At 44.1% G+C, this 23,573-nt stretch overlaps 14 non-coding genes across 14 annotated transcripts; 6 read left to right on the forward strand and 8 right to left on the reverse strand.

Moving 5' to 3' along the window:
* The first annotated feature begins 500 nt into the window (after positions 1-500).
* On the forward strand, positions 501-573 carry TRNAV-CAC (transfer RNA valine (anticodon CAC)). Its single transcript has one exon. It is a non-coding gene; the product is annotated as a tRNA-Val (tRNA).
* A 352-nt stretch (positions 574-925) lies between these two features.
* Positions 926-1,010, reverse strand: TRNAY-GUA (transfer RNA tyrosine (anticodon GUA)). The gene is given in 2 exon segments: positions 926-961; positions 974-1,010. It is a non-coding gene; the product is annotated as a tRNA-Tyr (tRNA).
* A 480-nt stretch (positions 1,011-1,490) lies between these two features.
* Positions 1,491-1,562, reverse strand: TRNAG-UCC (transfer RNA glycine (anticodon UCC)). Its single transcript has one exon. It is a non-coding gene; the product is annotated as a tRNA-Gly (tRNA).
* A 533-nt stretch (positions 1,563-2,095) lies between these two features.
* TRNAV-AAC (transfer RNA valine (anticodon AAC)) lies at positions 2,096-2,168 on the forward strand. The gene has a single exon. It is a non-coding gene; the product is annotated as a tRNA-Val (tRNA).
* A 2,351-nt stretch (positions 2,169-4,519) lies between these two features.
* TRNAN-GUU (transfer RNA asparagine (anticodon GUU)) lies at positions 4,520-4,593 on the reverse strand. The gene has a single exon. It is a non-coding gene; the product is annotated as a tRNA-Asn (tRNA).
* Positions 4,594-8,640: 4,047 nt separating this feature from the next.
* TRNAV-CAC (transfer RNA valine (anticodon CAC)) lies at positions 8,641-8,713 on the forward strand. Its single transcript has one exon. It is a non-coding gene; the product is annotated as a tRNA-Val (tRNA).
* A 366-nt stretch (positions 8,714-9,079) lies between these two features.
* On the reverse strand, positions 9,080-9,164 carry TRNAY-GUA (transfer RNA tyrosine (anticodon GUA)). The gene is given in 2 exon segments: positions 9,080-9,115; positions 9,128-9,164. It is a non-coding gene; the product is annotated as a tRNA-Tyr (tRNA).
* A 686-nt stretch (positions 9,165-9,850) lies between these two features.
* On the reverse strand, positions 9,851-9,922 carry TRNAG-UCC (transfer RNA glycine (anticodon UCC)). Its single transcript has one exon. It is a non-coding gene; the product is annotated as a tRNA-Gly (tRNA).
* Positions 9,923-10,452: 530 nt separating this feature from the next.
* On the forward strand, positions 10,453-10,525 carry TRNAV-AAC (transfer RNA valine (anticodon AAC)). The gene has a single exon. It is a non-coding gene; the product is annotated as a tRNA-Val (tRNA).
* Positions 10,526-13,540: 3,015 nt separating this feature from the next.
* Positions 13,541-13,614, reverse strand: TRNAN-GUU (transfer RNA asparagine (anticodon GUU)). Its single transcript has one exon. It is a non-coding gene; the product is annotated as a tRNA-Asn (tRNA).
* Positions 13,615-16,858: 3,244 nt separating this feature from the next.
* TRNAV-CAC (transfer RNA valine (anticodon CAC)) lies at positions 16,859-16,931 on the forward strand. Its single transcript has one exon. It is a non-coding gene; the product is annotated as a tRNA-Val (tRNA).
* Positions 16,932-17,296: 365 nt separating this feature from the next.
* Positions 17,297-17,381, reverse strand: TRNAY-GUA (transfer RNA tyrosine (anticodon GUA)). Its single transcript is given in 2 exon segments — positions 17,297-17,332; positions 17,345-17,381. It is a non-coding gene; the product is annotated as a tRNA-Tyr (tRNA).
* Positions 17,382-18,011: 630 nt separating this feature from the next.
* TRNAG-UCC (transfer RNA glycine (anticodon UCC)) lies at positions 18,012-18,083 on the reverse strand. Its single transcript has one exon. It is a non-coding gene; the product is annotated as a tRNA-Gly (tRNA).
* Positions 18,084-18,592: 509 nt separating this feature from the next.
* Positions 18,593-18,665, forward strand: TRNAV-AAC (transfer RNA valine (anticodon AAC)). Its single transcript has one exon. It is a non-coding gene; the product is annotated as a tRNA-Val (tRNA).
* Positions 18,666-23,573: the final 4,908 nt, after the last annotated feature.

The raw sequence follows: 23,573 nt of genomic DNA on the forward strand, positions 1-23,573 counted from the left end.
CTCTCCAACTACACTGAGAAACTGCTGCTCTTGGATAAATGGTGGCAGCTAATAGCAATTAAATTAATCACAATGCAGCTGGTGACAGAAGAAACATAAAAAGCTGTTTCTGCCCGATTGCGAACGTAGAGACGGCAGAGGTCTCCCCTGTAACTGGCTTAATGATCTGCCCCCCCCCGGGGGGGGTCAATGCCAAACTGCCAACCGTCTAAATCAGGCTGCCATGCAGAGTGCAAACCCTGTGCCCCAAACGTAGGCCTGATCTCACCTGAGGCAGAATATATTGCTGGTTTTATACAATGTCGAAAACTCACTTTAGTCATCCAGGGGGGAGTGAAAATGATTGGCAACAATGAGATTTAAATCCACCCCTCTCGAGAGTTAAACCTACCCCCCGGGAGCATCAACCGGTCTCTCTTAATACAGTCTCCGTGTGTTAACAGCAGGGAAAGAATCAGAGAGGCTCCTGGGTCAGACAGGGTCGCGTCCCTTTATGTGGTGTTTCTGTAGTGTAGTGGTTATCACGTTTGCCTCACACGCGAAAGGTCCCCGGTTCGAAACCGGGCAGAAACAGTTTTTTTTTTTTAATGTTTTACTATCCCCAGCTGCATTGTGATTTAATTCATTATCGGCATCGTACTTTCCATCACATATAGCCGAAATATAAGTGATTAATTTGTTTTCGTTTAGAGCATTTATGTAATAAACTATGTGCGCACTCATCAAAAGAGAGCCATCGCTAAATCATTTTCAGTTCACAGACAGAAATAAGTAAAACTCATATTTAATGTCCCAGATCACTACTGCAGACACACAAAGTGCAGGAACCCCTGAATAAACTAAACAACACTCTCCTGTCTGGGGCGTAACTAACTGAGACAACAACAAAAGCCCAATTGCACGTAAAAAAATAAAATAAAAAACGTCCTTCGAGCCGGAATCGAACCAGCGACCTAAGGATGTCTGATGCCCTCTACAGTCCTCCGCTCTACCAGCTGAGCTATCGAAGGATAGATGCGCGCTTTTTCCGACACCTGACATATTATAGATTTTAATGTGTTTCCTGTCATCGATTCACCTACTTATTGGTGTGTCTCCTTTAATCCATTCCCCTACTGAGTATATTATTATTGGTGTGTCTCCTTTAATCCATTCCCCTACTGAGCATGTTATTATTGGTGTGTCTCCTTTAACCCATTCCCCTACTAAGCATGTTATTATAGGTGTGTCCTCTTTAATCCATTCCTCTACTGAGCATTTTATCATTAATAATAATATTATTTGTATTCTCATTACTATAGAAATCTATGTAAGGCATTGATAATATCATCGTCATCTTAAAGCTGTGTTTTTGTAAAAAAAAAATGATGTATATTTTCAGTAATGCTACTCGGTTAAAGAGCTCTGACAATAATGGATAATTTTATCATGACGACATAATAATTGCTCAAAACATGTAAAGCAGTGCGGTGAAAAGAAAGAAAAAGACATGCGTTGGCCGGGAATCGAAGCCGGGTCAACTGCTTGGAAGGCAGCTATGCTCACCACTATACCACCAACGCTGGATGGGAAAGCCCGCACATTCTGTGTATCTGTGTTTTGTAATCACAGAACAGTATGACCGGTGGAATCTACATGATATTCATGACTACATTTCCCAGCATCCCTCACTTCGGTAGAACTACATTTCCCTGCATGCCTCACTACCATACAACTACAGCATACCCCATGTTTAAACTTCCTGTGTTATGTGTGAAGCTTCCTTCTTAGGAAGTAAAATAAGTAAAGTGGGGGAGCTGAATAATGACGGGGAAATGAGCTTAAAGCAGGGAAAGGAAAGGCTTGGCAGTAAATGAAATAGGAAGCCATTCAATGCAAGTGGTTGAGGCCGTACAGCACTCAGGGAAATGCAGTTTGTTCGGGATTTCCTCCTGACTGGGCAGTGAGTCCCTCACTCACACTGATGTTGACTCAGCAGCAGCAGCTGTCAATCATTTGGGGCAATCTGTCAAATTGTCCAATCCGAGACCGAGTTCGCTGCAGATCTCCCTGTCTGTGGGTCAGTGATTGACCGGAAGGGTAGTCCTGTATGTCTGTTTCTGTAGTGTAGTGGTTATCACGTTCGCCTAACACGCGAAAGGTCCCCGGTTCGAAACCGGGCAGAAACATGTTTTTCCCTTTGCACTGTGATATAATCCGTTATTATGTTCTGTATCATACATGTAAAGTTTTAGTTAAAATTCCATTTATTTTCTTAGGCAGTTATAAGCAAAGCCCCTATGTATATTTCCAATGAGCTCTTTGCTGAGCCCCATGGCTACCCAGAATCCCCTGCAGCAGTGGAAGCGCTACAGGATTTCTGCAGGATACTGATATTTTTGTATAAAAGCACTGACACCCTTTAATTTAGATTAAATATAAAATTACCGTATTTGCTCGATTATAAGACGACCCTGATTATAAGACGACCCCCCAAAATCTGAATATTAACTTAGGAAAAAAAGAAAAAGCCTGAATATAAGACGACCCCAAAGGAAAAAAGTTTTTAATAAAAGCTATGATTGAGAAAAATATTTTTTTTGTTTTTATTTCTTGTATTTTCCAACCTGTCCCCCAGTTACGCACATCTGCCCCCAGGCTTGCCACTCCAATATGGCACTGTGGCCCATGAAATGCCTTTTAACCCTCTATATGCCACTGTGCCCCATGGTATGCCTTTTGACCCCCTATGTGCCACTCTGCCTCCAGAAATGCCTTATACCCCTATATCCCATTCTAGCATTTAGGGGGTTAAAATGCATATTATGGGGCAGAGTGGCATATAGGGAGGTATAAGGCATTTCAGGAGGCAGAGTGGCATTAAGGGAGTTAAAAGGCATTGTATAGAGCACTCTGCCTCCAGAAATGCCTTATACCCCTATATGCCACTCTGGCATTTAGGGGGTTAAAAGGCATATTATGGGGCAGAGTGTTATATAGGGAGGTATAAGGCATTTCAGGAGGCAGAGTGCTCTATTAAATGCCCCCTTAACGCCACTCCAGAAATGCCCTATGCCCCCATTTAACACACACACACCCTATACCCCCATTTAACTAACACACACACACTCTCTCTCTCCCCCCCAGGGCCGGCCCAAGACTTAATGCCGCCTGGGGCGAAGTTTAAAATGCCGTCCCCCCTCGCCGACGCCGGGGGGGGCAGCATTTTAAACTTCGCCGACGCCATTATCTACCCTAACCCCCCCTGTTTAAAGGTACTTACCTTTAAACAGTCCTGTGGCGAGTCTCCCTGCTCTGCCACGGTGCCGGCTTGTAATGCTGAGCGCCGGAAATTGACGCCACTTCCGGCGCTCGGCGCCGAGCGGGTAAGCGAAAACCACTCGGCGCCCCTCTCTCTCCTCCGCTTAAAAACAAAACCATAAAGCGCTTGCCGCCCCTTCAAAAGAGCCGCCTGGGGCAATTGCCCCAGTCGGCTCCATTGTAGGGCCGGTTCCGCTCCCCCCCCTCTCACCTCTTTCTGCCCTCTCTCCCCTCTCAGCCCTCTCTTGCTGGTGCTTCCAGCCGGGGCAGCGGGTTGACGTCGCCTTCCGCTGCAGCCGGAAGAAGGTGGAGTTGGCAGCGGGGGTTTGTATGCGTCCGTCTCGTATACTTTCCCCGGCTGTCAGAGATCAGAGTTCTCTGATCTCTGACAGTCGGGGAAGGTCTACACGACGGACGCAGACAACCCCCGCTGCTAGCCACACCTCCTTCCGGCTGCAGCGGACGTTGTCTACGCGGATCGCGTAGACGTCAACCCGCTGCCCCGGCAACACAGCAGGAAGCACCGGTAAGTGTGTGTATGATGGGGGGGGTGAGACAGGAGGATCCAGGTCCCCTGCAGCGGTGCGGGAGATCTGGATCTTAGTCTCCTAATCAGACCTCTATTTGAGGTCTAATAAGAAGACGACCCCGATTAGAAGACGAGGGGTATTTTTCAGAGCATTTGCTCTGAAAAAAACCTCGTCTTATAATCGAGCAAATACGGTAGTTTTGTCTTTGAGCTGTAATTTGGAAAAAACGTATCTTCGGAGACAGCCACACTTTTCACGTTACCTTTTTTCTAATTTGGACATTTTATGTTTTTCAGCTAAATTGGGCTTTTCTGTTCTTGGAGTCGTTCATGGGGTTGCCAAAGCTTTGCTAGGTGCATTTTAAAAAACCTTACTTAGTGATTGCAGTGTTGGGGACATGGGGTGAACTGTTCAGGGTTAACATGTGGTTGCTCTGTGACATCAGTGAGAGTGGAAAGTGAACCTGCGGGCTGGTTTTTCCATGAACCCACTAACCCTTTCTCATGTTCCTTTAATGTTACAGAATAGCAGACAGGTGGTAGCTCCTGTGGGTATCTGTGGCAGATAGGCTAGAAGCTATTCTGAATCCAAGAATAGGACTGATGAAGGTCTGCACGGACCAACTGGCTCTTATAATATGTTAAATTATATTTTCCAATCCTACAGGGCACAGATCAAAAAGTATCACGCGTCCCTGGGTGGGCTTGAACCACCAACCTTTCGGTTAACAGCCGAACGCGCTAACCGATTGCGCCACAGAGACAGCAGTGACTGTAATTGTTTGCTTATGAGCCCTTCAGCATGTTCTTTGCATGGGTGCATATTTATGTAAAATATTTGAATGCTGCAAAAAGCAAGGTGTTGCACTGAGGGGGTCACAATTTTATTGCACAAGAGGTTGGACTTTCAGCTCACCTCTCAGGTCGCAAACTCAGAGGGCAGATATCTGAAACTAAGGGGCAATTTATTTTGTCCTCCTTTGTGGCCTCTATCCTCACCATAGAGTGCTGAGATATGATCTCAAATCCTAGCGCTCCATGTCCTAAAAGGTGCACAGTTCCCTTCAATGCAATCTATGGGGGCCTATGCGTGCTCCATGTAAATGGGCATTGGGGAATTGAGCTGTAATTTTCTTACCTTCAGCCTGGGAAAACAAAGACAGTGAGAACAGCCACAGACCCTGATAATATTAACTGGACCCGATGAGTGTAAGACCGACGTCCAGTGTCCCGGAGACAAGAAATGCTGCTGCTCCAACTGTGGCCTGAAGTGTGTGATCCCCCTTCCAAGGTAAGAGATAATACCTCACACCAGTGTGTGTACAACGACGGACGTTTGCACCATAATGCGAGTTAAGAAACAATACAGACTGAAATTATACAACTATATATATTAAGATTAAACCCACACAGATATAATGAGTCCATATTAAGGGATCTGCTGTTAACGTCTCGGTGCCGGATACCACAGCACACCTTCAGAGCTCTAGTGGAGTCCATGCTTCGACGGGTCGGGACTGTTTTGGTGGCAAAAGGGGGACCTACACAATATTATGCAGGTGGTCATAATGTTATGGCAGATCGGTATATGGAGGCAAAATGGGGGCATAGTGGAGTTGTCACCATGAAACCAATGGCCTGTTCCTGCTGGTTGATCCAAAATCTGTACCAGAGATTATCTAGTTTGTCCTGATAAATATGCCCACTTTTAGATTCCTAGTAAATCCTGCACCAGAATTGACTAATATGAGCGATTTCCGTCTTTCCCGACCAGGGCGCTGCCCCCCTATCCTAGCCAAGTGTAAGCTGCCGCTGCTGGACCCCCAGTGTCAGAATGATACCGGCTGTCCTGGCAAACAGAAGTGCTGTAACATTTGTAGGAAAAGCTGCTGGGATCCTGTGGAAGGTAACGCGGCCACCGGCACGTCTCGTGCTCGCAGCGTGTGAATTTTCTATAAATTGGTGTTTTTTGTTGCGATTTATTTCTCCTGATTATCGCAGAGCCCGGTGGCGTTTGCCCGCTGAGTGAGGTGAAGCCGGTAGGAAGCCTGCAGTGTGCGGCCGTTCTCTGCAGCCGGGACTCGGACTGCACGGCGGATGAGACGGCAAGAATTGCGTGAAGCCTTCCTCACATGTGGAGATGGGGTTATTGAACAATGGATCTCTTTGGACATGAAGCACCTTATACGGAAAATTAATTAGCACATCGTCTTTGTGACGGAGAATTGACCCTCTAATCCCACATTTTTCATCATTATTTATCATGTCCATGTCATGTCCTCCTCACCATGATCCTCGTCATTACCTCGTGCCATTTGCATCCCTCCTGCATTATCTCGCCTATTATCAGCTGTTATCTGTTATGATCTTTATGTTTTTACAATGATGTTTTTATATTTGAGGCTTTGGCTTTGGAGTTGGGCTTTGCTGACTTTCTGGAAAAATTCAACCATGGCTTTCAATTTGGACTTCAATTACTTAAATTACCTTAATCCTTTTGTTAGGGCTGCTTATTCTAGTCTATTCTGGATTTTTTGTCAGAACCTTTGATTAATACGTATTTTGTATTTATATTTGACTATTTTTGGTGAGATCTCACACATATTTCGAATTATGTCTTCAATGCTAGTTTTGTAATGAACCTTTGGCTACCTGGATTAAAATAGAATCCTATTCCTGGTGCCTAATTTCATTAATACAGTTAATATAATTAATTCCTTCAGCCTCAATTTCATGTTTCTATATCAATATCAACTTAACAGAAAGTCAGATAAAGACTCTTACCTATAATTAAAAGTATAAGCAAGTCATTTTTATTACAATTTCTTTTCAAAAATATGCTGATTTTTTTTTAAAAATATTCTAGTTTGTGTATAATGCTTTCAGGCAGCTGCATATCAGCCAATTGTATGAGTTCTTGCTCTGTTATCTGAGCCCAATCTCCTAGACAACCCCCCTCCCCAACTTCTTATAATACTGCCTATGGGGAACTATAGAATGCCTCAGTCTTAATAACACAGTCGGACTCTCTGACTAATGGAAGTCTCTGGAGGAACGGACTTGTGGTGTGTGGTGTGGTGACTGAGCAGGACAAGTAACCAAAAATTTCACATGACTGACAACAACGGCGGCCTCCAGGTCTGTAGATAAGGGGAGTTTATTGGAACAAAATGACATAAAACTGGATTTTTGGCCCGATAACAGTTAAGCGGGACAAGTTCTCATCTTCAGGAGGTAATCTATTATGTACTCAACTTTCTTAACGACACAAGTGGGAGCTGTTACAGGGTCACCGTACCCAAGGCTGGATACCCCTGTTTGAGGCTTGAGGAATCACCAGTCAATCCCTCATACGGATAGCACTCAGCTATCCACCGATCAGTCAGACCCCCATTCGAAGAACTCTTTTATTTACAAATACATAGAATTTATATACAATCTCAATTCAATGAGCACCAAACCCAACCCCCAATCCCATCACTTACATCCCATCACAAATCCCATCAGTATACAGGGGATGTATCAGGTGAGGGGATTAAGGGATACGATTGGTTCCCCCACCTGTGTTACCCCCCCCTGTAGTGCAGGGGCCGGCGGGGCAGACGGGGCTGTGCTGGCTGATTAAGAGCCCCAGCTGGGTTACCTGATTGTTCCTTTGAAGGCCGGAGCTGCAGCCACATTCAGTCTCTGGGCTGGTTACACAATAATACACAATATAATATATTACCGGTCACGGCATACGGAACCGGACACAAAAGCGCTCCATGACCCGGCTAACTTTACACGAACATATGAGCCGGCTAGCCCGGCCCTGTCACAGGAGCCGTCTTCATAAACGGACATTGGCAGCAGAATGGGTTGTACTGAAGAGATCAATGAGTAAATGGATAGGATGTCACCTTTGCAACAAGTCAGTTTGTGGAATTTCTGTCCTGCTGGATTTGTCCCAGTCTGCTGTAAGTGCTATTATTGTGAAGTGGAGTAACTACTCAGCCACGAACTGCATAGTCACAGATCGGGGACGCCGAGTGCTGAAGGACGTAAGGTGTAAAAGTTGCCTGTGCTCTGTAACATCCCTTATTACAGAGCTCCAAACCGCATCAGCACACCTGTGGAGTGATGACTCGTGCTTTGCTATCTAGAAGTTTGGTGAGTGAATCTGGGTTTGGTGGATGCCAGGAGAACCTGCCGTAACGCGTAGCGCCAGCTCTAAAGTTTGGAGGAGGGATGATGGTCAAGGGGCTATTTTTGAAGGTTTGGGCATTAAACTTTCCAGTGAGAGTAAACAAAAGGGAAACCACAGTGACACCAAACAAACATCTCTCCAACTACACTGAGAAACTGCTGCTCTTGGATAAATGGTGGCAGCTAATACCAATTAAATTTCGCAATTCTGCCCGATTGCGAAAGTGGAGACATCAGAGGTCTCCCCTGTAACTGGCTCAATGATCTGCCCCCTCCCCCGGGGGGTCAATGCCAAACTGCCACCCGTCTAAACCAGGCTGCCATGCAGCGTGCAAAGCCTGCGCCCCAAACGTAGGCCTGATCTCACCTGAGGCAGACTATATTGCTGGTTTTATACAATGTTGAAAACTCACTTTAGACATCCAGGGGGTGAGTGAAAATGATTGGCAACAATGAGATTTAAATCCACCCCTCTCTAGAGTTAAACCTACCCCCCCTGGAGTATCAATCCAGTACGCCCTACTTGCAAGTACCGGTCTCTCTTAATACAGTCTCCGTGTGTTGACAGCGGGGAAAGAATAACAGAGGCTCCTGGGTCAGACAGGGTCAGTTGCTGTGTATATGAAGTTTCTGTAGTGTAGTGGTTATCACGTTCGCCTCACACGCGAAAGGTCCCCGGTTCGAAACCGGGCAGAAACAGCTCTTTCTTTATGTGTTACTATCACCAGCTGCATTGTGATTTAATTCATTATCAGCATCGTTTTTCCCAACACATATAGCCGAAATATAAGTGATTAATTCGTTTTCGTTTACTGTAATAAACTAAGTGCACACTCATGAAAAGACAGCCATCGCTAAATCATTTTCAGTTCACAGACTAAATATGAGTTTTGCTTATTTCTAAGTCCCAGATCACTACTGCAGACACACAAAGTGCAGGAACCCCTGAATAAACTAAACAACACTCTCCTGTCTGGAGCGTAAAATGCGAGTTTGCAAACTAACAGAGACAACAACAAAAGCCCAATTTGCACGTAAACAAAATAAAATATAAAATAAAAAATGTCCTTCGAGCCGGAATCGAACCAGCGACCTAAGGATGTCTGATGCTCTCTACAGTCCTCCGCTCTACCAGCTGAGCTATCGAAGGATTGACGAGGTCCCTCTGAAACATGAATATTATAGATTGACCTACTCATACTGAGCACATTATTATTGGTGTGTCTCTGTTAATCCATTCCCCCACTGAGCATTTTATTATTGGCGTGTCTCCTTTAATCCATTCCCCTACTGAGTATATTATTATTGGTGTGTCTTCATTAATCAATTCCCCTACTGAGCATATTATTATTGGTGTGTCTCTGTTAATCCATTCCCCTACTGAGCATATTATTATTGGTGTGTCTCTGTTAATCCATTCCCCTACTGAGCATATTATTATTGGTGTGTCTCTGTTAATCCATTCCCCTACTGTGCATATTATTATTGGTGTGTCTTCATTAATCAATTCCCCTACTGAGCATATTATTATTGGTGTGTCTCTGTTAATCCATTCCCCTACTAAGCATGTTATTATAGGTGTGTCTTCTTTAATCCATTCCCCTACTGCGCATATTATTATTAATAATAATAATATTAGTATTCTCATTAATATAGAAATCTATGTAAGGCATTAACAATATCATAAGCTTAAAGCTATGTCTTTGTAATTTTTTTTTATGTATATTTTCGGTAATGCTACTGACAATAATAGATAATGTTATCATTGGGGAGAATGACGACTTAATAATAGCTCAAAACATGTAAAGCAGTGCGGTGAAAAGAAAGAAAAAGTTATGCGTTGGCCGGGAATCGAACCCGGGTCAACTGCTTGGAAGGCAGCTATGCTCACCACTATACCACCAACGCTCGTTGAGGAATTAAGCTCGTTCTGTGTATCTGTGTCTTCCAATCACAGAATAGTCTGGCCGGTGGAACCTACATGAAATTCATGACTACATTTCCCAGCATCCCTCACTCCGACAGAACTACATTTCCCAGCATGCCTCACTATCATACAACTACAGCAAGCCCCATGTTTGAACTTCCTGTGTTATGTGTGAAGCTTCCTTCTTAGGAAGTAAAATAAGTAAAGTGGGGGAGGTGAATAATGACGGGGAAAGGAGCTTAAAGCAGGGAAAGGAAAGGCTTGGCAGTAAATGAAATAGGAAGCCATTCAATGCAAGCGGTTGAGGCCGTACAGCACTCAGGGATATGCAGCTTGTTCGGGATTTCCTCCTGACCGGGCAGTGAGTCCCTCACTCACACTGATGTTGACTCAGCAGCAGCAGCTGTCAATCATTTGGAGCAATTTGTCACATTGTCCAATCCGAGACCGAGTTCGCTGCAGATCTCCCTGTCTGTGGGTCAGTGACTGACCAGAAGGTTGGTCTGTGTCAGTTTCTGTAGTGTAGTGGTTATCACGTTCGCCTAACACGCGAAAGGTCCCCGGTTCGAGACCGGGCAGAAACATGTTTTTCCTCTTGCACTGTGATATAATCCGTTATTATGTTCTGTATCATACATGTAAAGTTTTAGTTACAATTCCATTTATTTTCTGAGGCAGTTATAAGCAAAGCCCCTATGTATATTTCCAATGAGCTCTTTGCTGAGCCCCATGGCTACCCAGAATCCCCTACAGCAGTGGAAGCGCTACAAGATTTCTGTTGGAGCAGCAATTCTCATTGGAAAGATGGCATCTTGTATAGTGAATCTGTAGAAGGGACACGCGGAGATTCTGGGAATTGGGCAGACAGTTAGTGCTCCTGCCCTTTAGAAAGGAAATTCCTTACATCTTTTGACAAGAGACCTTTAACATCTGGAGATTCCCATGGATTATTTTACCTTTGTGTTTTTCTTTGTTTATTTTAATGCTGTTTTGTGTTGTCTTTTTTGTTGTTTTCTTTTTACTGATATTTTTGTATAAAAGCACTGACACCCTTTAATTTAGATTAAATATACAATTAATCAGTTTTGTCTTTGAGCTGTAATTTTGAAAACGTATCTTTCGGAGACTTTTCACGTTACCATTTTTCTAATTTGGACATTTTATGTTTTTCAGCTAAATTGGGCTTTTCTGTTCTTGGAGTAGTTCATGGGGTTGCCAAAGCTTTGCTAGGTGTTTTTTTTAAAAACTTACTTGGTGATTGCAGTGTTGGGGACATGGGGTGAACTGTTCAGGGTTAACATGTGGTTGCTCTGTGACATCAGTGAGAGTGGCGAGTGAACCTGCGGGCTGTTTTTTCCATGAACCCACTAACCCTTTCTCATGTTCCTTTAATGTTACAGAATAGCAGACAGGTGGTGGCTCCTGTGGGTATCTGTGGCAGATAGGCTAGAAGCTATTCTGAATCCAAGACTAGGGCTGTTGAAGGTCTGCACAGACCTATTGGCTCTAATAATACTGTATTTGCTCGATTATAAGACAAGGTTTTTTCCAGAGCAAATGCTATGAAAAATACCCCTCGTCTTATAATCAAGGTCGTCTTCTGATCAGACCTCAAAAAATTGTCTGCTGGGGCCATGCTGCTTACCGGGCTTTGGTCGCGAGCAGCGGCTCTGCTACTAGGAGTGTTTTGGATGCTTTCCAATAAAGCCTTTATTAAAAAGTTAACTGCTCTAGGAGATGAATTAAAGTGTAATTCCAGAATCGACCATCCATGGGCTGAATGGTTGGGATGGCTTAAAGGATGGAAACAAGGCCTGGTCCAGCTGGGAATTATTTTGCTAATCATTGTGATTATTGTTGCTTTTATACTTTTGTGTGTGGTTCCATGTTTTCGACGTCTGTGACAAGATGTTTGCTGTAAGCGAAACAACACCGTTGATGCTCATGTACGATGATAGTGAGCCAAGCAGTCGTACACCTTCTTATGAAACAGCATTCGACTCGACGGTCACCCCCAACGGTAATCCCCGCCCTATTTAGGGACATATAGATCCGGGGGACATGTCCAAGACCTGAAACCGGGATTTTATCCAGTAGGCATAATTTGTCGCCACTGCAGGTGAAGAGGATGCGGGATCATGTCCGGTAGGATCTGACAGGTATAGGGACAGTCAGTCAGCCATCATATATTCAAGGGGAGACTATATCTATATATCACCAAGAAACGCTTATGGGTTTAATGAATATAAGCTGGCTTTGACCAGTATAAAGGGTCAAACCTCACGCAGATACGTGAGAGACGCAAGTAGCAGTACATTGGTACATTCAATATCAGTTAACAGATAATTACTCAATGTTTTACTAACCGCAAAGATATCCGGCTAGCATCTCGCTCTTAGTTACAGGACATTGCCTAACATTGCCTGATGTTTGTAACGGTTTTCTGCCTATATCCGCATAGTTTTAAGGATTAACCAATTAATGTGATTTACGTATTTAGACGTCCTTCTTTTTGGACACTATATAACCTATATCCTAAACGTAATAAAGCAGAGTGATTTTGGACGTGACCCAGTGTGTGTCGTGTGTCTTATTTCTCTCTCCGTGCACGTACATTTATATTCACATCATTTGGAGCAGTTCAACAATTGAAGAAAGGCTTTATTGGAAAGCATACACACTCCTCACATAACTCTGCCTCCCCCTCCTTCCTCTGGGGGCGGGGCCATAGAAGTTGCTCACACAGCCGGCCCCTGCAGAAGTCTGCGAGTGGGAGATCTGCAGTTCAGGTAAGGGGGTGGGGGGGTGGGGGGTTTGAGCGTGCATGTGTGTGTATGTGTGATTAATGGAATGAATGAGTATTTAAATGTTTGAGAATGAGTGTGTGTGTGTGATAGCATGGATGTGTAAGGGGGGTGGGGGTGGTAGCATGGCATAGGGAGGCTGTAATCACACTACTATCATCCCCAGGTTCCAGCATGTACTGGCTGCCTTGGCTTGATAGGAGTGTGATTGCTGTTAGCAGTATATATATGTATATACCTCCAGAAATGCATTTTAACCCCCTATATGCCACTCAGCCCCATGATATGCCTTTTAACCCCCTATATGCCAGAGTGGCATATAGGGGCATAAGGCATATCATGGGGCAGAGGGGCATATAGGGGGTTAAAAGGCATATCATGGGGCACAGTGGCATATAGGAGGGTAGAAGACATTTCTGGAGGCAAAGTGGCATATAGAGGGTTAAAAGGCACATCATGGGGCAGAGTGGCAAATAGGGGGGTATAAGGCATTTCTGAGGACAGAGTGGCAAGCCTGGGGGCAGATGTGCATAACTGGGGGGGGAGCAAATAAAAGGAAATAAAAAAATATATATTTTTCTCAATCATAGCTTTTATTAAATATGAAAAAATAGTTTACATGAATTAATATTTACTAGTAAAACTTTTTTCCTATAGGGTAGTCTTATATTCAGGCTTTTAGTTTTTTTCCTAAATTAATATTTTGATTTTGGGGGGTCGTCTTATAATCGAGCAAATACGGTATGTTAAATTATATTTTCCAATCCTACAGGACACAGATCAAAAAGCATTACACGTCCCTGGGTGGGCTTGAACCACCAACCTTTCGGTTAACAGCCGAACGCGCTAACCGATTGCGCCACAGAGACTGTTTGCGTTGGGGAGCGCTTGTTTGCTTATGAGCCTTTCAGTACGTTCTGTGCATGGGAGCAACTTGCAGAAAAGTTATGTAAAATATTTGAATGCTGCAAAAAGCAAGGTGTTCAGCACTGAGGGGGGTCACAATTTTATTTCACAAAAGGTTGGACTTTCAGCTCACCTCTCAGGTCGCGGACTCAGAGATATCCTCCATCCTCACCATAGAGTGCTGAGAAATGATCTCATATCCTAGTATTATTTCTGAGAAATTCCTTACATTAAAACCATACATTTGCCTCAATCCCATTTATGAATGTATATATGTAATTGTAGAGTGAATTTTGGGCATGGTCATTCCAGCCTGGCAAATCCATTTCTTCTGGGAAAGAGCCAGCAAGTGTTGCAGATGAAGGACATCAATGCCCACCTGTATAACCCAGCTAGAGACCCCCACGTGTTCCTCAGCATGTATCAGACCTCAGTAAGCATGAGACATCAGTGAGCAGATAGGAAGCCTTAGCATGAGTGATACCCCAAATAGGGGAACCTGGGACTCTCTGTTTTTAGAAAATTATCCCTGATTTTAAGACCAGACAATCTTGTTATTGGAAAGTCATCAGGACCAGCAGCTCTGCATCCCAGGACCTATCAAGATGAAATTACACAATAACTGGTGGGAGGAAGGTGATACTGGTCTTTCTATTGTTCTAAGACGTGTATTCGCCAGTCAGTATTTCCAAGTAGAACAAGCTGTTCATCTTCCATCCATCCCTGACCCATAAACTCTTCTTTCCGGATTACTAGGATTACTAAATGTGTGTCCTCCGTTTGATCCTGCGATCTGCCCGCTGGCCAGACCTGGACCCGATGAGTGCAAAACCGACGTCCAGTGTCCCAGAGACAAGAAATGCTGCTGCTCCAACTGTGGCCTGAAGTGTGTCCCCCCCGTCCAAGGTAAGAGATAATACCTCGCACCAGTGTGTGTACAACGACGGACGTTCGCACCATAATGCGAGTTAAGAAACAATACAGACTGAAATTATACAACTATATATATTAAGATTAAACCCACACAGATATTATGAGTTCATATTAAGGGATCTGCTGTTAACGTCTCGGTGCCGGATACCACAGCACACCTTCAGAGCTCTAGTGGAGTCCATGCTTCGACGGGTCAGGACTGCTTTGGTGGCAAAAGGGGGACCTACACAATATTATGCAGGTGGTCATAATGTAATGGCTGTAGTGTATATGGAGGCAAAATGGGTGCTATTTTGGGGCATAGTGGAGTTGTCACCTTGAAACCAATGGCCTGTTTCTGTACCAGAGATAATCTAGTTTGTCCTGATAAATATGTCCACTTTTAGATTCCTAGTAAATACTGCACCAGAATTGACTAATATGAGCGATTTCCATCATTCCAGTGAGACCAGGGCGCTGCCCCCCTATCCTAGCCAAGTGTAAGCTGCCGCTGCTGGACCCCCAGTGTCAGAATGATACCGGCTGTCCTGGCAAACAGAAGTGCTGTAACATTTGTGGGAAAAGCTGCTGGGATCCTGTGGAAGGTAACGCGGCCACCGGCACGTCTCGTGCTCGTAGCGTGTGAATTTTCTATAAATTGGTGTTTTTTTGTTGCGACTTACTTCTCCTGATTATCGCAGAGCCCGGTGGCGTTTGCCCGCTGAGTGAGGTGAAGCCGGTAGGAAGCCTGCAGTGTGCGGCCGTTCTCTGCAGCCGGGACTCGGACTGCACGGCGGATGAGAAGTGCTGTCTGTCTGGGAACGGCAAGAATTGCGTGAAGCCTTCCTCACATGTGGAGATGGGGTTACTGAACAATGGATCTCTTTGGACATGAAGCACCTTATACGGAAAAATAATTAACATTTACGACGGAGAATTGACCCTCTAATCCCAAATTTTCCCTCAGTATTTATCATGTCTATGTCATGTCCTCCTCACCATGATCCTCGTCATTACCTCGTTGCATTTGCATTCCTCCTGCATTATCTCTCCTATTTTCAGCTGTTATCTGTTATGATCTTTATGTAGTGAGTTTGTTCATTCACCAGTCGCTTGTTGTCCTGCTCACTACAGGATAGTAGCTCCTTAAACCATCACCTACATTGATATTTCTTTTTTGGTTTGGAGTCTTTGGAGTTGGGCTTTGCTGACTTTCTAGAAAACTTAAACCATGGCTTTCAATTTGGACTTCAATTACTTAAATTACCTTAATCCTTTTTTTAGGGCTGCTTATTCTAGTCTATTCTGGATTTTTTTGTCAGAACCTTTGATGAATACGTATTTTGTATTTATATGTGACTATTTTTGGTGAGATCTCACATATATTTCGAATTATGTCTAGTTTTGTAATGAACCTTTGGCTACCTGGATTAAAATAGAATACTTCCTTCAGCCTCAATTTCACTTGTCTATATCAATATCAACTTAACCACGAACCGCATAGTCACAGAGCGGGGGCGCCGAGTGCTGAAGGACGTAAGGTGTAAAAGTTGCCTGTGCTCTGTAACACCCCTTATTACAGAGCTCCAAACCGCATCAGCACACCTGTGGAGTGATGACTCGTGCTTTGCTATCTAGAAGTTTGGTGAGTGAATCTGGGTTTGGTGGATGCCAGGAGAACCTGCCGTAACGCGTAGCGCCAGCTCTAAAGTTTGGAGGAGGGATGATGGTCAAGGGGCTATTTTTGAAGGTTTGGGCATTAAACTTTTCAGTAAGAATACAACAAAAGGGAAACCACAGCGACACCAAACAAACATCTCTCCAACTACACTGAGAAACTGCTGCTCTTGGATAAATGGTGGCAGCTAATAGCAATTAAATTAATCACAATGCAGCTGGTGATAGTAGAAACCTATTAAGCTGTTTCTGCCCGATTTGCGAAGGTGGAGACAGCAGAGGTCTCCCCTGTAACTGGCTTAATGATCTGCCCCCTCTCCCGGGGGGGTCAATGCCAAACTGCCAGGGTGGGGGTCTATGCTTGTTGCTGGTTTTATACAATGTTGAAAACTCACTTTAGTCATCCAGGGGGTGAGAGAAAATGATTGGAAACAATGAGATTTAAATCCACCCCTCTCTAGAGTTAAACCTACCCCCCCTGGAGCAGCAATCCAGTACGCCCTACATCCAAGCACCGGTCTCTCTTAATAAAGTCTCCTTGTGTTGACAGCAGAGAAAGAATCATAGAGGCGCCTCTCTCAATCATGGGTCAGACAGGGTCGGCTGCTGCATATGTGAGTTTCTGTAGTGTAGTGGTTATCACGTTCGCCTCACACGCGAAAGGTCCCCGGTTCGAAACCGGGCAGAAACAGTTTTTTTATGTTTTACTATCACCAGTTGCATTGTGATTTAATTCATTATCGGCATCGTACTTTCCATCACATATAGCCGAAATATAAGTGATTAATTTGTTTTCGTTTACAGCATTTATGTAATAAACTAAGTGCGCACTCATCAAAAGAGAGCCATCGCTAAATCATTTTCAGTTCACAGACTAAATATGAGTTTTGCTCATTTCTAAGTCCCAGATCCCTACTGCAGACACACAAAGTGCAGGAACCCCTGAATAAACCGAACAACACTCTCCTGTCTGGGGCGTAAAATGCGAGTTTGCAAACTAACAGAGACAACAAAAAAAGTCTAATTTACACGTAAAAAAAATAAAATAAAAGGGTGTCCTTCGAGCCGGAATCGAACCAGCGACCTAAGGATGCCTGATACTCTCTACAGTCCTCCGCTCTACCAGCTGAGCTATCGAAGGATTGACGTGAGCCCACTGGGAACCTGAACAGAATAGGTCATAATGTGCCCCCCCTCGTCATCGATTCACCTACTCAGTATATTATTATTGGTGTGTCTCGTTTAATCCATTCCCCTACTGAGCATATTATGATTGGTGTCTCATTTAATCCATCCTACTGAGCATATTATTATTGGTGTGTATCTGTTAATCCATTCCCGTACTAAGCATGTTATTATAGGTGTGTCCCCTTTAATCCATTCCCCTACTAAACATGTTATTATTGGTGTGTGTCTGTTAATCCATTCCCCTACTGTGCATATTATTGGGGTGTCTCTGTTAATCCATTCCCTTACTAAGCATGTTATTATAGGTGTGTCCCCTTTAATCCATTCCCCTACTGAGCATATTATTATTAATAATAATATTACTAGTATTCTCAATAATATAGAAATCTATGTAAGGCATTAATAATATAATCATCTTAAAGCTGTGTCTTTGCAAAAAATGTTATGTATATTTTCGGTAATGCTACTCGGTCAAAGAGCTCTGACAATAATAGATAATGTTATCATTGGGGAGAATGACGACTTAATAATTGCTCAAAACATGTAAAGCAGTGCGGTGAAAAGAAAGAAAAAGAAAAGGACATGCGTTGGCCGGGAATCGAACCCGGGTCAACTGCTTGGAAGGCAGCTATGCTCACCACTATACCACCAACGCTCGATGTGAAGCTGAGCTCTTTCTGTGTATCTGTGTCTTCCAATCACAGAATATTCTGGCTAGTGGACTACATTTCCCAGCATTCCTCACTCCGGTAATACTAAATTTCCCAGCATGCCTCACTCCCATACAACTACAGCATACCCCATGTTTGAACATCCTGTGTTATGTGTGAAGCTTCCTTCTTAGGAAGTAAAATAAGTAAAGTGGGGGAGCTGAATAATGCCGGGGAAAGGAGCTTAAAGCAGGGAAAGGAAAGGCTTGGCAGTAAATGAAATAGGAAGCCATTCAATGCAAGCGGTTGAGGCTGTACAGCACTCAGGGATATGCAGCTTGTTCAGGATTTCTTCCTGACCGGGCAGTGAGTCCCTCACTCACACTGATGTTGACTCAGCAGCAGCAGCTATCAATCATTTGGGGCAATTTGTGAAATTGTCCAATCTGAGACAACTGCAGATCACCTTGTATTGTGGGTCGGTGATTGACTGGAAGGGAGGGATTGTATGTCGGTTTCTGTAGTGTAGTGGTTATCACGTTCGCCTAACACGCGAAAGGTCCCCGGTTCGAGACCGGGCAGAAACATGGTTTTTCCTCTTGCACTGTGATATAATCCGTTATTATTATGTTCTGTATCATACATGTAAAGTTTTAGTTACACTTCTGTTTATTTTCAGAGGCAGTTACAAGCAAAGCCCCTATGTATATTCCCAATGAGCTCTTTGCTGAGCCCCATGGCTACCCAGAATCCCCTACAGCAGTGGAAGCGCTACAATATTTCTGTAGGAGCAGCAATTTTCTGGGCTTGTGTGGTGTTTGTAGACTAGTGTTTAATAATGCCTCTGCTAAAACAGCAGATTGAAGAAGCAGAAGTGGTTGGCAGAAGAGGTATGGAATAATTAGGAGAGCATGAAAGGGAGTGAACGAGAGAGTGAGTGAATGTGAGTGAACGTAAGGGGCACACACCCCAATTTAAAGGAAAAAATGGACGGGGATTGGGGCGTGTCAAGACCCGGAAAACCCGAGGAGCAGCACTCACCCGACACTCTCCGGGTCAAACCCGCAGAGTTCCCAGGTATGCTAATAGGCAGGGAACGCAGTTTGTTGCCCAAAAACGAATGGACCAAAAAGGAGCCTAAAAATTAGGGTGCGTTGTCATTGTTCAGCCCAAATACCGCATATACGAACACAGCAAATTGGGGAGGGGCGTATCCTGGAGCTCAACCAAGATGGCTGCACATTAATTTGCTTCTGACTTTCCTGCCGAGAAAAGCACTTCTTTCCACGGCCAAACTAACCCTTACATAAAGTCATTGTACTGGCTGTCTGGGCATGATATGAGTGTGATTGATGTTAGCTGCCAGCAATAGTTAGCAATCACACTCCTATCATGCTCAGGCAGCCAGTACATGCACATCACTTTCATTCAACCTGCAGGGGGAGCTCGAGAGTTCTCAAGAGGGTCTGGATAGACCCTCTGTGAACTCATTAATTTTTCTATTGTGGACGCCATCTTGTGAATGGCGGCAATGTCATTTACATGATGACACTTGTGGTTGCTCTTCGGAGGCTATCGGGGTAGGGGAGTTGTGTTGCTACATGCCTCAAAATCGAGGCATGTCAGCAACATTGTGGATGCTGCAAAGCTGCCGATCGTGGCGATGCAGCTGTTTAACAGCAGCCTGTACATGTACGGGCTTTGTCATTATCACATTGCACTGCAAGCCCGTACATGTACAGGCTTTGTCGTTATGGGGTTAAACATAAATACGCCCCAAAGTAAACTCTACACTCACAACTTTCACACCACAAATCAGAATAAACACAATGGGGTCACAATTTTATTGCACAAGAGGTTGGACTTTCAGCTCACCTCTCAGGTTGCAGACTCAGAGGGCAGATATCTGAAACTGAGACGGAAATTATTCGGTAGAGATGTGTGCCTTGTGAATATCTATGCGCCCTCCAGCTTTTATTCACATTTAGGCGACCCCTGACCCATACTTAGATAGATCTGACTTTAAGATTACTAGACTTCCTCTCTCCTCTTATAGACCCTTACAACAATTAATGAAACATGCTAATCTCTTCGATGTGTGGCGCGCACTCCACCCCAAGGATAGAGACTATTCTTTCTACTCAACACAAAAAGAGTCCTTCGAGCTCTACCAGCTGAGCTATCGAAGGATATCTGAAACTATATTATTGATGATAATGTGTCTCCTTTAATTCATTCCCCTACTGAACATATTATTATTGGCGTTTCCCCTATAATTCATTCTCCTACTGAATATATTATTATTGTTGTGTCTCCTTTAATTTATTCCCCTACTGAGCATATTATTATTGGTGTGTCTCTGTTAATCCATTCCTCTACTGAGCATTTTATTATTGGTGTGTCTCTGTTAATCCATTCCTCTACTGAGCATATTATTATTGGTGTGTCTCTGTTAATCCATTCCTCTACTGAGCATATTATTATTGGTGTGTCTCATTTAATCCACTTCTTTACTGAGCATATTATTATTATTGGTGTGTCTCATTTAATCCATTCCTCTAGTGAGCAGATTATTATTGGTGTGTCCCCTCTAATCCATTCCCCTACTAAGCATATTATGATTGGTGTGTCTCTTTTAATCCATTCCCTTAATGTGTGTAATAGAACTCTGCACTCGTCTGGAGTAATAATTTAGAGGTCGCTTTTATGACTCAGCAGCAGCAGCTGTCACTCATTTAGGGCAATTTGTCAAATTGTCCAAACAGAGACTGGGTTTGCTGCAGATCGCCCCGTCTACGGGTCATTTACAGACTGGAAGGCTGGATGTGCATGTTGGTTTCTGTAGTGTAGTGGTTATCACGTTCGCCTAACACGCGAAAGGTCCCCGGGCAGAAACATGCTTTTTTTTTCAACCAGCTGCCCTGTAATATGCCCTCACTACGATTCTAAGATTCTTATACAACTTATAGTCAGTAGCGTACCTAGCGGGCATCCGCCCTGGGTGCCGCTCACCAGAGGGGTGCCACCACGCTGACACCCCTCCAAAGGCGAACAGTAATGTCCGCTGTAGAGGCGCAGCCTCTGTTGGGGTGATCAAGGATCTCCCTCTAACTGGCTTAAAGCCAACCAAGGGAGCGGGAGGTCTGTTAATGCAGACATCCGTTCCTGCTCCCGCGCTCTGCGTGCGGAAACTGATGTTATGCACCGGGATTTGATGTCATATACTGGCGCACAACACTGAAGCTGCGCCCACTGCCTTCCACGCTCACTGCACCGGAAGGACACAGAAGAAGAAGAGCCAAGAGGAAGAACGAAGAGGAGGAAAAGGAGTCGAAGCTGGAAAAGTGACAGCATGTACTGGCTGCCTGGGCATGATTGTTGTTGATTTTTTATTCAATTTTAGTGTGTTAACCACACTTTTATTAAAAGTAGGTAACACACCAAAATTGGACAGAAAAATTCAATAACAATTTTAATTGTGCCGTGAGGTTCGCCGTCAGGAGTTAAAGGGTTGTGCGAAAGACTCTATTGGTCACCTGCAGGGACCTCCTCTACAGGCGACCAATAGACTTGCATGGCGCAACTTGGCCTGGGAAGGCCATGCACTTTGAGAAATGCTGCTGTAAGAAATATAGGATGCCTTTAAAATGGGACATTACATTTTATACATAATATTTTTGGGAAGATTTGGGTTCCTGTAAGGTGAGATATCTGGTTTTGCAACGTTAGGTCATTTGCACTACAAAGGGTTTGGAACAAAAGCTCCAACAGAGCTAGGATAACCTCAGGGGGTCAAACACCTGAAGCAGGAGATGTATTTTAACATACATGTGTGTATCTTCACATAGACTGTCTATCTCCTTCATAATTGGGTCATACAGTAAATCTCTGGAAAGAGGGGTCGGTGAACCACTTTCTGGGAGGTAAAAGGAATTCTGGACTAGTTAGGGGCTGTAATAGTCAGAAGAGTCTAAGAAAAGAGAGCGCAGCGAACAGACGTGTTCTTGGTCAGGAGACTCAGAACGAAGCTGCGCAAGATGGCGTCCAGAATAAGCGTGTGAGCTTGTTTTCTGTATGTTATATATTTATAACCTGTAACAGTGACCTAATTCAATATAAATATCCATTTTTCTATACGCTTGCATTTGTGCTTTATTCGTCACACATTCCCTAAAAGAATAACCCTGTAAGAGGGTCATCATTTCTTACACTGCCAGCTAATAACAATTTATTTACTTACACAAGGCTCCATCCAATAACTGGCCATATAATACCAAACACCTGGCTGTGTTTACAGGGGAAGAAGTTCTACTTGGACTCTCCAGAGGATAAACGGACAAATTTATGGGACCTGATCGGACCCACCTAACGTTTTTAAAAGATCTTTGACAAGTCTTGGGAAAACTGCTGTCAGATCTATTAAACTCGCCACTGATGGCAGTAGTAGTTCCAGATGACTGAAAGTTGGCAACCGTAGTACACCTGCACAAAAAAGATAGTAGGGAAGTAAGGATAGTGGGGGAGATTTGGCCAACTACAGACCGGTTCCATCAGTAGTTGGCAAATTAATGGAAACTGAGCGATAGGAGTGTTATGGCCTATCTATATTCCAGTAAGGCATTCAACGCATTCAAGTAAATCGCAGTCTTTTGGTTTGAATGCCAGAATAGTTGAATGGATAAGGCAATGGCTGAGTGACAGGAGGCAGAAGTTTGTAGTTAATGGTGTATATTCAGAGGAAGGACTTGACACCAGTGGGGTACCTCAGGGATCAGTACTGGAACCCGTACTTATTGATATTTTTATTAGTAATACTACAGACGATCTTAATGGTAAGGTGTGCCTTTTGGCAGATGATATAAAGGTCTGTAACGGGGAAGACATTCTGAGTGGAATAACTCAAATGGTGAATGATTTACGTGAGTTAGAAGAATGAGGGAGAACGTGGCAGCTGCAGTTTAATATTAATAAATGCAAAATAATGCACTTGGCACATAAAAACCCCAAGGCAGAATATAGCATTGGGGGCTGTTCTGTCAGTGATGACGGAAGAGAGGGACTTAGGAGTGATTATTTCTGATGACTTAAAGGTAAGCACACAATGCAATAAAGCACGTCTTAAAGCAAGTAGGATGTTGGGTGTAGCGAGGGGCCGCGAGGATCAGGAAGAGGTTCTGCCCCTTTGCAGATCTCTGGTCACCGATCACCTAGAGTATTGGGGGCAGTTCTATAGACCCCATCTCCAGAAGATATTGACCATACCTGGGAACTTCTCGGCTCCGGCTACCCGGAGCCTTCCCTTGCGAGACGTGGGCAGGACTGCACTGACGTCCCCCATTTAAAGGAACACCCCCATTAAAAGAAAAAAATGGGTGTCAAGACCCTGCTCCCGCGACCCAGAGGATTCGGGTGCTCACCCGGCAATCTCCGGGTCAAACCCGGACAGTTTCCAGGTATGATATTGACACATTGAAGAGAGAGCAGAGAAGAGCTAC

The sequence above is a fragment of the Spea bombifrons genome, chromosome 3 (assembly GCF_027358695.1).
Source record: "Spea bombifrons isolate aSpeBom1 chromosome 3, aSpeBom1.2.pri, whole genome shotgun sequence".
Taxonomy (NCBI): Eukaryota; Metazoa; Chordata; class Amphibia; order Anura; family Pelobatidae; genus Spea; species Spea bombifrons.